The sequence below is a fragment of the Larus michahellis genome, chromosome 9 (genome assembly GCF_964199755.1).
Source record: "Larus michahellis chromosome 9, bLarMic1.1, whole genome shotgun sequence".
Classification (NCBI taxonomy): Eukaryota; Metazoa; Chordata; class Aves; order Charadriiformes; family Laridae; genus Larus; species Larus michahellis.
Genome location: NC_133904.1, coordinates 27,681,466 through 27,694,367, shown reverse-complemented (window position 1 = coordinate 27,694,367; position 12,902 = coordinate 27,681,466). Strand labels below are relative to the sequence as shown.

General features: G+C 44.2%; 1 protein-coding gene across 21 annotated transcripts in view; it reads right to left on the bottom strand.

The window, feature by feature from the left end:
* KLHL13 (kelch like family member 13) overlaps positions 1–12,902 on the bottom strand; it is an 89,545-nt gene that overhangs the window by 52,836 nt on the left and 23,807 nt on the right. The window lies entirely within an intron of this gene.

Genomic DNA, 12,902 nt, shown 5'->3' with positions numbered 1-12,902 from the left:
AGACCTTAGGTTAAGCAAAGCTCTGCTCTAACGTGTTCTTCCAATTAAGGTTTTTTTACTCATTCTTAAGTTCATCAGTTTGCTTTCTGGAGATGCCGTAATTACCATTTTGCCCACACAAGGAAGAATGATGATACGCAGAAGGGTATACCCACATCACAAGAAGTACATAACACTACTTTAATCACAAACAGCAGCAGAAGTCATGCTGCAACACCACTTATCTGCCTGAAAGATTTTCCAAGAACCTCAGAAACAACTAATATAACGCCAAAGTCGCACAATATCACTTCAGAAGAATCACGATAATAACTCAGACCAGGCCTAAAGTGACCGCGGCCACCTGAACAAAGTCTTGCCGCATGTTGCACGGCGCGTTGCCTACAAAATGCAATGATAAAATTCCACATAATGAAGTGTTAAAATAATCAAATTAATAAAAAAAAAATAAAAAATAGTCAAGCACTGACATCAGTCATGCCCAAACTGTTCCTGCCTGCCCGTGTATTTACAGACATTTATAACTGCCACTGAGTAGAACTTTGCAGTTCGGCAAAGTATTTCTTGATTCCCTGGGAACACCGCTCCCAAATTTCAAACCTTAAACTGAAAGCAGCGTTGGTGCCTCGTGATTCAAAGGCAAGCTCGAATGAACTCAGCGCTTTCATGACACCAAAATCCTTGAAAGCTGAAGCTTTTGAGGCCTTTGAATAGCATACGCCGGAGAGATGAAAAGGCAGCAAGATTAATTCTGGGGGCAGCTGGGCAATCTCCGCTGACCCAGCCGTACACTGCTTCTACTCAAAAGCAGAGGTCACGGCAGCCAGATTAGGAAGGGAGGAAGGCAGGGCAATATGCCAATATTTATGAAATAGGGTCAGCACTGAATGCAAAGTGAAATTCAGTTGGTAGCTGGAAATAGATGAACATTTGCCACAAGAGTCTCTGAAAACACTGAAATAAAAACTGGCCAGTGAATAACAAACCTCTGCAGGGAAACCGACAGTTACAGCGACTACACAGGAGTTTTACGTGAGCACTATTACAGCAGAGTACTCCTTCTTTGCTGCTTCTCATCAAATTGATGCAAGCTTATGTTCTGGCTCATATCCTGAATCAAGCAACAACACACACAAACATACCTTTTTCTGTTTGATTCTTTCACTTGAAGTAGAAACCCAAGCAAACTAAGAACACCTTGCTACACACAAAGAGCAGCTCCTGGGGAGAAATGGTTGTTGTTTTGTTTTGTTTTTTTTTTAAAACGTGACAAAAGTTTTGCTGTGTCCCGAAATGCATTTTCAGAGATTGGGGGGGGAACAATGGCAATACTCAGTTTAAGCACAAAACACTGACTTATTAGAAACAAAAGACCTCTTTGACGACTACCAGGGATGTTAAATTATATTCAATAAGCAGTTAAGAAGTTCAGGATTCTTAGCCATCACATCAAGCATGTCAATGTAAAATAACTAAATCTAGTATTTGCACATAAGCAGGCTATTTACGATTATCTTTTATCAACACCCCAGAACAACGCACAAGGCACAGTCTGACAAAGCTTTTACTTTTTTGTTGTAATCCGATGAAAGCGGACAGAATCCAAAGGGCAAAAGTATAACTTAAGTAAAATTATGGAGCCTTAGCTTTCTGTTGTTGAACGCACATAATAAATTCTTTTTAACAGCAAATTCCAGTAATGTGATTCAGTTCATTTACCCTCCTCTTCCCTCCCCTTTGCTCCCCAGTTCTACATTGTAAATGGCCTTACAACCCAGCGCGTTGCCTGTCCGGAGAACAAGGCCATTCCTGTTCTTAACCACCACTCCTCGTTCCTGCCAGAGCACGCCGAGCAGAGATGGTTCGTCTAACCATCGGGCAGCACGTAATTACTCCTCCTGCACCTCTCCCGCCCCGCTGCAGAGCAGCGAGGAAGAGGATGTCCGGCTCTCAATGACAGCCCTGGCAAAGCCCCCGAGCAAAACCCGAGACAGACTACTCTGTATTTTACTATTTGGGCCCGGCTCTAATTATCTGAAAACAGGACTGAACGCAGTCACGTTGGTCCTCTAATTACTGGGGAGATGGAGCAAGAGAGGAGGAAACCCATCTGTGAGGGCACAGAGGAAGGCCGAGAGCCTGAGAGCGCAGCTTGCCCAGGCTGTCGGCCCCCCACCTCGCTCCTCGCCTCCTGCTCCAACCCACGCCCTCACCTCCGGCCATGGCTCTGTGTGTCCCTCTCCAGCCGAGGGCCCAGGGAACTCGCTGACTTGGTGATACACAACCTCTCTGCTCTTTGGGACAACAGACATTAATCGAGAGCGTATGAAGATTTAAAAACCTTCACTTCAAATCGAGTTTTCTTCCAGATCCTTGGCTGACACACCTCCACCTGCCTGGCTGTCAGCTTGGATTCAAACCGCCTGTAAGAGGAGAGCTGGAGCAGAAGAACGGAACCAGACATCTGGAATTTGGGACAGTCGTGTGCTGAAAACGATTGGAATCCAATGCGATGGAGCTGGATGTGATAACATAGCTTGGGAAGACGGAAGGGGATTAGCAAGTTGCTCAGGTTTCAGAAACGTCACGGGAAGGTCAGGCATAAATCCACGTACAATATTGTAACGAGGCAGAATAGCAGCAGTGATAGCTGAAAGTTTTCTGTGACAGACATATTTCTGCATTTTTCAGTTGTTAACTTTACTATAACCTGCAGGAATCATACTGATCTCTGGATTTCCAATTTCCGCGTGTTATCTGTTCATGGGTCTGGGAGTCCCCAGGCTGTACAAGAACATTCTGTCTGGGAAAGAGAGTATTTCCCTCAAGACCCCCCACTGCCCCAGCAGCACGCCTCCGCAGCACTTCCAAAGAGCAGGCGAAAACCTAATAGTTGCTTCAACTTCCACGGTGCAGGGCAGGACACCAACACAGATAACCAGCACTTCTTATTCTTACAAGATGATCCTTAACAGCATTAGCAAGCCTGAAGTGCAACTAATCAAAACGAATCAGTTTAAGCTGCAAAACCTACTGGTCTCCCCATACAGCAAACACCCAAGCAAGACCGGGTATCCTGGTTTTCCCTACATCGTCTCCACCACCGCGCAATTATTTTCTAAGATGTGCCTGATTTTGCATCCAAGTGAACGAAAACCTTGACGACAGCCACATCCCAGATGTCCAGAAACAACGGAATCAGCAGGGATGTCTGACCTGCATGCGTGAACACACACACGCAGAACACCTCTAGCATTTAAAAAAAAAAAAAAAAGGAATATACCAGGGGGGTTTCTTTGGCTTGGTTGGGTTTTATAATGCAAGGGGTTTTTTTGGTGTCCAGGTGTGGAGGTTTTTTTCCCTTTCAAGTAAGGCTCAAGTATTATGCACATCCTTCAGTTGTTTTGGAGGGTTTTTCTGTTCATTTGTTTGTAAAAGTAGGAAGTACCAACAAACTATTTAGCACCCGCAAAGAAAGGCGTACTTCCCTTTTCAAAATTAGGTGACTTCTTTTCTTACCTGCAAAATGAAATGAAATCGATCACATGCTCCAACAGAAATGTTTTGTTTTCTTCCCCTTCCCTTCATGAATAAAGCACAGTGTAATTCCTCCACGTTTGACTATACGCAGGACATGGCTTACAGCGTTAGTTAGCACCAAAAAGTATTTTCTGGGAGTACAGAATTTAAAGACAGCATTGTTGCTTTTCAAGATGATAACTTTTTTTTCAAAAGTGTTTCTTCAGATGATCAGCTGCTAGCTGAGGCAGATTAAACTGCCTATTAAAATGATTCATTTTTGAAACAGGAGTTATTTAAGGTTTTTAATGTTCTGTTTGTAATCAATTTAAGAATTATGCTAATCTGCCCGCAAAAGTGATATGCCCAGTTTAACTATAGTGTCACAATGGATAAATTAATTACATGCAGAACAACAAATCCAAATCTCCCTCAAAGGGAGAATGCGATACAAGCTATTTGAGTAGCTTATTTTAGATTTAGGACTCTCAAGCACCTCATTGTAACCATAAAGTCGCTTTGGATAAAGCCTCTCTTTTTAGCTTGATGCACTCAAACTCAAATGAAAAAAAAATGAGGGTGGTGAGACACTGGAAGAGGTTGCCCAGAGAGGTGGTGGAGGCCCCATCCCTGGAGACATTCAAGGCCAGGCTGGATGAGGCTCTGAGCAACCTGATCTAGTTGAAGATGTCCCTGCTGACTGCAGGGGGGTTGGACTAGATGGCCTTTAGAGGTCCCTTCCAACCCAACACATTCTGTGATTCTATGAAACACCAAACTGCCCAGGGAAGCGATTCCTCACAATGCTACACCCACCACTTGCCACCAAGAGAACAGCTGTAACCAACGCACATCCACTCAAGTGACAGGAGACAGGGAGATGAAAATAAAAGGGAAAATGACAATCGGCATGAGATGACATTACACCGTGTCACCCATTGGAGAACTTTCCAGAGTTGTGTCTTTTCAGCAAGAACCACTTAACAGAGTTAAATGCTACCAGTTTGTTCGCCAAACCTCCACGTAAATTTCTAGTCATACAAGAGCAACTTTTGGGTTTTTATCCAATACTCCATCACCACAAAGAAAACATTACTTCTACCTAGTTGATATTGAAACAAACTCCAGAGATTTTATTTACGTGCAAGTCAACACTAAAGCTGTGAGTTTTTACTTTGTTAATCCTTAAGTCATTCGGAGTCGTTGGTTAAGAAAAAGTAATTTGGAAAGCTAAAAGCATTTATTGGAGAAATAAATTTTTTAATGAAGAAGTTAATTCTTCCACTGAGGGTAAGCAATCATTTCCTCCTAAACAAGCACAAACACTGTCACACACACCATACTGAGACCAGATGTGACCAACACGAGTGTCCAACAAATAAGAAACTTGTCATCTCCTCAAAAAAAAAAAAAACACAGAAACTCACTGGATTTTTTCCAGTTCTTCATTTTCTAACTTTCGCTCTTACATGAATGCATTCAAAAGGCTTTATATGAAAATGCCAACATTCCCATTTCAAATGAAAACATACTCGTTCTAAAATATTCAAGTGCACAAGCCTAAGAATGAAGGAAATTCAAGAAGGGCAAGTGCAGGGTCCTGCACCTGGGGAGGAATAACCCCCTGCACCAGGACAGGTTGGGGGTGACCTGCTGGAGAGCAGCTCTGTGGAAAGAGACCTGGGAGTCCTGGGGGACAACAGGATGGCCATGAGTCAGCAATGTGCCCTTGTGGCCAAGGTGGCCAATGGCATCCTGGGGGGCATCAAGAAGAGCGTGGCTGCAGGTGGAAGGAGGTCATCCTCCCCCTCTGCTCTGCCCTGGGGAGGCCACATCTGGAGTGCTGTGTCCAGTGCTGGGCTCCCCGGTTCAAGAAGGACAGGGAACTGCTGGAGAGGGGACAACAAAGGGCTACCAAGATGCTGAGGGGACTGGAACACCTCTCTCATGGAGAAAGGCTGAGGGATTTGGGTCTCTTCAGTCTGGAAAAAAGACGACTGAGGGGGGATCTTATCAATGCTTATAAATACTGAAAGGGTGGATGTCAGGAGGATGGGGCCAGGCTCTTCTCAGTGGTGCCCAGCAACAGGACAAGAGGTAACGGGCACAAACTTGAGCATGGGAAGTTCTACCTAAACATGAGGAGGAACTTCTTTCCTGTGAGGGTGGCAGAGCCCTGGCACAGGCTGCCCAGAGAGGTGGTGGAGTCTCCGTCTCTGGAGACATTCCAAACCCCCCTGGATGTGTTCCTGTGCCTCCTGCTGTGGGTGACCCTGCTCTGGCAGGGGGTTGGACTGGGTGATCTCCAGAGGTCCCTTCCAACCCTATGATTCTATGAGGAGGTAGATGCACAGACCTAACGAGGAGGAGAGAAAATACAGGCAACAGCCAGAGAGAGATATGGCTGCTAAAGAAATCAAGTACAATGGATTAACTAGAGGGAAACAGGATTGAGTAAGGAAGTGCTGTTTGGGATCACTAGAGACCGGAAGCTTTTGAAGATGGAGAGGAACACATACATCATAACTCTGCTCTGAAGAAAGCTTTTCTAATTTTTTCTTCAAGTTTCACAGCATTATTCATTAAACAGCCATTCTTCACGCTAATGAGAAGCGTGAGTGACCAGAGCAGTGCTGAAGGGCCGTACGCATTCCCCGGCGACAGCAGGATACAAGAATTTCCCTCAGACAGAAGTCTGAAAAGTGAAACTTGAGACTGAATATGCTCAAGTCACCATAAACGCATCCAGTGGACAAAAGGCACTTGTGTGCCTGTTTTAAAAGAAAAAAAAAAAAAAGGAAGAAAATCTACTGCTTCTGATTCAAGATCAAACAACCAGTGAAAAATCCCCCCGGATGGGGAGAGCAGCGTACTGATGGGTTGGAGTGTTCTCCAGGGGTGATTTAGCTGCTGCCAAAACATAACTTCAATAATTTAAACTGTTGTCCCATGAATTATCTGTTTAGACTGAGATCAAAGTACTCAAGATCAGTCAATAAAACTACAGAAACAGCTCTATCAGATTTCCTTAGTCTACACTCGCTAAAAAATGAAGTAGCTTAACGACAACACAACCTTTGGAACAGAAATAATTGAGCATTTGTTCTTAAGAAGAACGGCTCAACACAGTTCTTTAAATAATCTAGTTAAATGAAAGGTTTAAATGTTATTAAGAATCAAAATTAAGAATGTGGAGGTCTTAACTGGCATTAACAGAAAATTGCTAGTCAGGAATGACGCCGTTTGACGCAGCAATATTTTCAACCACCCACAAGGGAAACGCAAATCCCACCAAGACTGTTTCCCTACTGAAACGCTCTAATCCATGCTGCTGTATCTCACATAGCAGTGCAGAAAAGCACCCAGCAGATCCCATTCGTTAAAAGAATGAAACCCGTCACTCCCAACAAATTAATAATTAATCGGATCAGAAAAAACTTCCCTTACAAGTGTGCAAAGTACAGCACAAGATGAAAATATAAACAATTTTATACCTTCCTGAAATAAGGTTTAGTTAGTTAAACCATAGTAGTTCCCTTATTAAGAACTTTATTTCAAGAAAGGAAGACACTGAAATAAGGCTGCTGGAACTTCTTCTGGGACAAGGTGATCAGCTCTACTCTTGCCATAAATTTGGGGGGTTTTCTTTCTTAAAAAAAAAAAAAAAGAATAAGCACAAAAAGATTAAATAGCAGGCAGAGGGTAGTCAAGAAAGACAGAATGGCTAATTTCAGTATATTTTAAGACAGAAATCCCTTTCCAGCCATATCAGGAATGTTTTTAGAACACTGAAAGGTTTGATAAGTCACTGTTATTGCCTCCTTGTTCTAAAATTGATCCTTGGACGCCTAAAAGCAGACACGAGGGCAGCTGGATCAACTAAATCCAAAAAATCCACAGAAGTCTTGGATTACAGAACCATTAAGACTAAAGCTGAGGGGGGTTTTTTTTGCTTTGAAAAAAAAAATAATCACATAGTCCATTATTTGATGAACAAATTAGCTTAAAGCTCACTAACTAGGTCCTTTCGTTTCTTAAGTCACTTGCTAATAAGCTCTTCCACAATTCCTCAAAATCCCAGAATTCCTCAAAATCCTAGAATTCCTCAAAATGCCAGAAAGAGTTTCCAGGCTGCCATCCTGAAAAAACACGCCCTGGCACCTCTGCAGGAATTTGGACGCTGGCACCATACCCATCCCGGAGCACTGCTGCCTCCCCTCTGGGCACGGAGCAATCCATGCCGCCTGAGTCAGCAACTCCCCTGCTGAGCAAAGGAGAGGAAACCAACACGGAATTTGAGATGAGAGTGGCCGCACTGACATGTGCTTAACATGGCTGAACAAATGAGGTTACAGCAAATAACAGCCCAAGATGTGTGAAGTCCATCTTTTGTTTTTGATAACAAAATAAGTCCTTTTTGTTTGAAGAAAGAAAAATGAATCACAGAAAGCCACCAAGCAGATGAGACGTTTCATAAAATTTATTCGGGCACAGCAGTATCTGCGCGCTGTCCCTCTCAGTACCAGCTTTTGAGGTTTTTGCAGAAATACATCAAGACTATCAACGGCATCAGAAAGAAAAAATACTCATTAATAAATCCCAGAAAAGGCTGAAGTTAAAAAAGGACCAGAACAAAGAGACAATATAAGAAGCGCCAATCTCACTGAAAAGCCTTTACCCAATCTTCCACAAACCTAGTGCACACAAAACTCTTTCTGCAGGAATTTCCTCTCCAACCTCAGCTGCGATGCCTGGATGTCTGCTACTCCCTGCCTACCATCAACTGCAGTTTGTCTGCTTTTGGCTTGCAAAGACAGGATCCAATGTAGGGTGCTAATTTCTAATTAACTTATCTTGTATTCGTGTGTGCTTTATGAACACAAGGAGAACATTTGTTCATCAAGGAGGAAATAAAAATCACAGCATACCATTTCAGTGCAAGGACCAGCGCTCAGGTGCACCAAAGCTTCGCTGCTCCTCAACTGCTAAAAGCCTGAACAGAAATGATAGCAGACTTGGCCCAATTTGAAGCACAAACAGTAAGTGAAATGCGAAAAATTGATTTTTTGTCTTATTTAATTACTGGTCTTTGTTCCACTTAGAGAAGAAGAGGTTCAGAGAGCGGAGCAATAGGACAAAGGAGAATGGTTTTAAACTGGAAGAGGGGAGATTGAGATGAGATCTGAGGAAGAAATTCTTGGCTGTGAGGGTGGTGAGCCCCTGGCCCAGGTTGCCCAGAGAAGCTGTGGCTGCCCCATCCCTGGAGGTGTTCAAGGCCAGGCTGGACAGGGCTGGGAGCAACCTGGTCTGGGTGGAGGTGTCCCTGCCCAGGGCAGGGGGTGGCACTGGGTAGGCTTTAAGTTCCCTTCCCACCCGAACCATTCTATAAGTCTATGATTCAGAGGGATGTAACCACAGATTTCCAATACCTAAAATGTAGTTGTAGAGAAAAATGGAGGTACCCCCTTCACAAAGCTGCACATATTTTTCCCTTTTTTCTTCATTAAAAAAAAATAAAAAAATCTTTCTTCAAGATGTGTTACAAACTTAATTACTTTCCAATGAAAAACAACATTAAGTCACTTTTGTCACCACAAAGCATTCCATACAATGAAAATATTCTGTATTAAAAAAATAAAAATCACTGAACTTTACTAGTTGTCGTCTTTGCCAACAAAGCATCAAGAATGAAAGTGAGATTCAAAAGTTGAACTAGGTCTTCAGACAGTTTAATATTATAAAGTCTTGGGTGAATGTGACAATTTTTATATCAAAATAGTCTTTTCATTTCTTTTTTTTTTTTTGTATACTGGCATCAAGTCTTTGGACAGACCTACATTTATGCTTTTCATCTTGCCTGCAGTACTACATCATTAGGGATATGTAGTTTTGCCTGACTGGTAATTCGTTTGCCAGGAGGAGTAAAGAAAGAGTGTTTTGTTTGCAGGATCTTTCCCTCGGCGAGAGAGGGAAGATATAGGAAACATGAAGGGTGCTGTTTCTGTAAAGAACATAAACATTCAGACCAGCAAGAGCCTTAAACAAATGCAGTTACATTGATAAATGACTTTTATCAATTTATGTCATCAAATCAATTAGGATAAAATGGGAAAAAGCCATCTTCCATGAGTGTACGCTGCCCGTATAGAAAGTTACTGTCAAATATACAACAATTTTTTCCAGAACTGTTTCTCCAGCATCTTCAAGATGCAACCTTTTCTCCCTCGTTACCTACTTGGGTAAAATCCATCTTTCACATCAAATTATTCTGTTTCAGACAAGCTCCACATTTCTTAAACCTCTGAAACTTCTGAAATGTCTTCCTGCCTTGTCTCTTCAGCCTCGTTAATTTATTACCGCGCATCCAATGCTCCTGCCCCTCTCAGAACATCAAGCACGAAAAGCTGCTTTCTAATGCCCTTCAGGGCTTGGCTTTGCTGCTTCTGCAACATTTGTTCCCCTTAATTAGATCAACCTTTGGCAAACGGTCCAACAAGCACCTCTGTGTTTTCTTTCAGGTGATCCCTTTACACACAAAGGTGCCTTAAAAAAAAAGTGATAATTTCTCCTTCAAAACAGCCACCAATTCAGCAATGACACATGGCACTCTGTGTCGGTCAGAGCGCTGATACATGGCAACTATTTCTTCTTAGTCACTGGGTTTGATTTTTCTGTAGCCCCCCATCTGCACCTGCTCTCCTTTGGCACTCCAAGTTACAAGCACTTGGGATGACAGATGTTCTGTTTCACCTCTGTACGGCAGCATTGCTCATCAGGTGGGTATTCAAACAGCACGTTACCCAAGGAGAGCTTCTGCAGACTTCCCACAGCATTTCCACATACACACAGAATTAAGAAAAAACACAGCATCATTAAATTCAAAAGAATAAAAGACCTAAACTTGGTCACAGAATCAGTCGTTCATCTGGATGAAGAAAAAAATGAGAAATCCACTTCATAGGAAAGTTCATAAGTTTCTCCAATTTTTAAATTTTTTGTTTTTCAATTTAAAACCCAGGACCGCATGCAGCAAGGCAGAGTGACCGCAAGCCTCCGCAGCAAGACCCAGAACCTGGAGGTGGGCGCCGCTCGGGGAAGCCCTGCAGCGCAAGCAGGCGGCAACGGCGAGGCGGCACTTTGCCTCACGCAAACCCAGCACAAAAAGCTGATTATCTCTGCTCAAAAGCCACCGAAACTAAACATGACCAGAGCAGCACGGCGATCGCCGAGAACTCCGCCAGCATGAGAACAGCAGAGTCGGGACTGGCCATCAGGGTATTCTGATCCAGCTGCAAACACCCCGACGCAACATCTGGTGAGTCGCGGTGGCTTAGGAGCAAGTGTTAAAGAGGGCATCAGACAAACATTTTTAAAAAGATTCCCCGTGGATTTTTCCCTTTAATTAAAGGCACTACGACAGTGTTCCTTACTACATTTAAAAAAAAAATAAATAAAAAAAATAAACATACTGTTACCAAAGCTATTCAGTTTCGGCTACTTGAAGGAAGAAAAAGTAATTATTAAAAACAAAAAGTTGTGTGAGACTGTCCAAAGTCTAAAATTTAAGGAAGCTTCTGCTACTAAAAAAACCAATGCGCTTCACATTGTATACAGGAATTCATTAAAATTCAGCAGGAAGCACATTCTGCATCAGTTCAGGCTTCCTGAAATGCCATGTACAAGCCGCATAACTTCAGGTGATCCGCATACGCTAAAAAGGAAGCGAGAAGGTTGAATAGAACAGGATCCACTGCGCTGAACTCCGCAACACAAAACCATATCTAAAACCAGTGCGAGCAATTCTTGGTTTATGTAAACCACTGCCCTGCCAAACTGGCTTGTACAGCACATGACAGAGCCCCACGAAAGCGAGGAAAATGTCTGGCTTGTGAAAAACACACTCTGCCATGCAGGACGCAAGCTGGCAACAGAAACGGTACCGATGTGCAGAGGGTGAAGCTCCAGCAGATCGACTGCCTTGCCCTAATCGTCTGAAAACATGTCCCAAAACAGCCCAGAAGGACACCTCCACCAAATCAGAACACAATCTGTTCCACTGCAGCGCTCTACAGCAACCTTTAATAAGACATTGCCCAAACAGTAAAATAAACCTCTAGAGCTGTTACACGGGAAAAGAAAAACCTTTATACAATCTCCATGCAATCAAACCTATAATCTCAAAACCATTCAGCAATTTCAACCTCCGCGTAGCATTTGCAGGAGCACAATCATGCTACTGTGCTCCCGAGCTAAAACGGGATTATTTCATTGCCTAAGTACAGCGGCATCTGTGCCCCCGCGGATCTTGGCTCTCAAGTCAATCCATGTTTTGGCAGTTATGGGCTTCCTAATTCGACCTCTTAGAGCGACAAGTCGGACAATACCAGAGTCATTGTTACACTTCAAGGCAAAAGCAGAGTGGCATCTTATGGAAAGATTTACGTAACTAAAGTTTGAAAACAGACCCGTCTGCTTACACACTTGTGAAGTGACACATAGGACAATCCATAGCTGGAGCACGCTTTGACTGAAACTCTAACCCACCCGTTTGCGTCAGCCACAAGTCAGAGGTCCCTCCTCTCTTTGGACGTTATTTCTAGTTTATCTGAAGCAAATCAGCTACTCTTCCCACACCAATGGCCTTGAAGCCCCCTGCAGCCTGGGCTGCATCCCCAGCAGCATGGGCAGCAGGGCGAGGGGGGGGATTCTGCCCCTCTGCTCCGCTTGGGGGAGAACCCCCTGCAGTGCTGCCTCCAGCTCTGGGCACCAACAGCAGAAGGACATGGAGCTGTTGGAGCGGGGCCAGAGGAGGCCACGGAGATGCTGGGAGGGCTGGAGCCCCTCTGCTGTGAGGACAGGCTGAGAGAGCTGGGGGGGTTCAGCCTGGAGAAGAGAAGGCTCTGGGGAGACCTTCCAGCCCCTTCCAGTCCCTAAAGGGGCTCCAGGAGAGATGGGGAGGGACTCTGGATCCGGGAGGGGAGCCATGGGACGAGGGGGAATGGTTTTCCACTGGAAGAGGGGAGATTGAGATGAGATCTGAGGAAGAAATTCTTGGCTGTGAGGGTGGTGAGCCCCTGGCCCAGGTTGCCCAGAGAAGCTGTGGCTGCCCCATCCCTGGAGGGGTTCAAGGCCAGGCTGGACGGGGCTTGGAGCAACCTGGTCTGCTGGGAGGTGTCCCTGCCCAGTGCAGGGGGCGGCACCAGGTGGGTTTTAAGGTCCCTTCCAACTCTAACCATTCTATGAAGATGACACTGCCTCCAGCCTATCCCCCTGTGTCTAGACTAACGCCTCAGCCTATCTGCTATGGCTTTGTAACCTACAGCCTCATCAAGAGCAGAGACAGACAGCTCTGTCTCACCAATACTTCACATCCAGCAGACCCC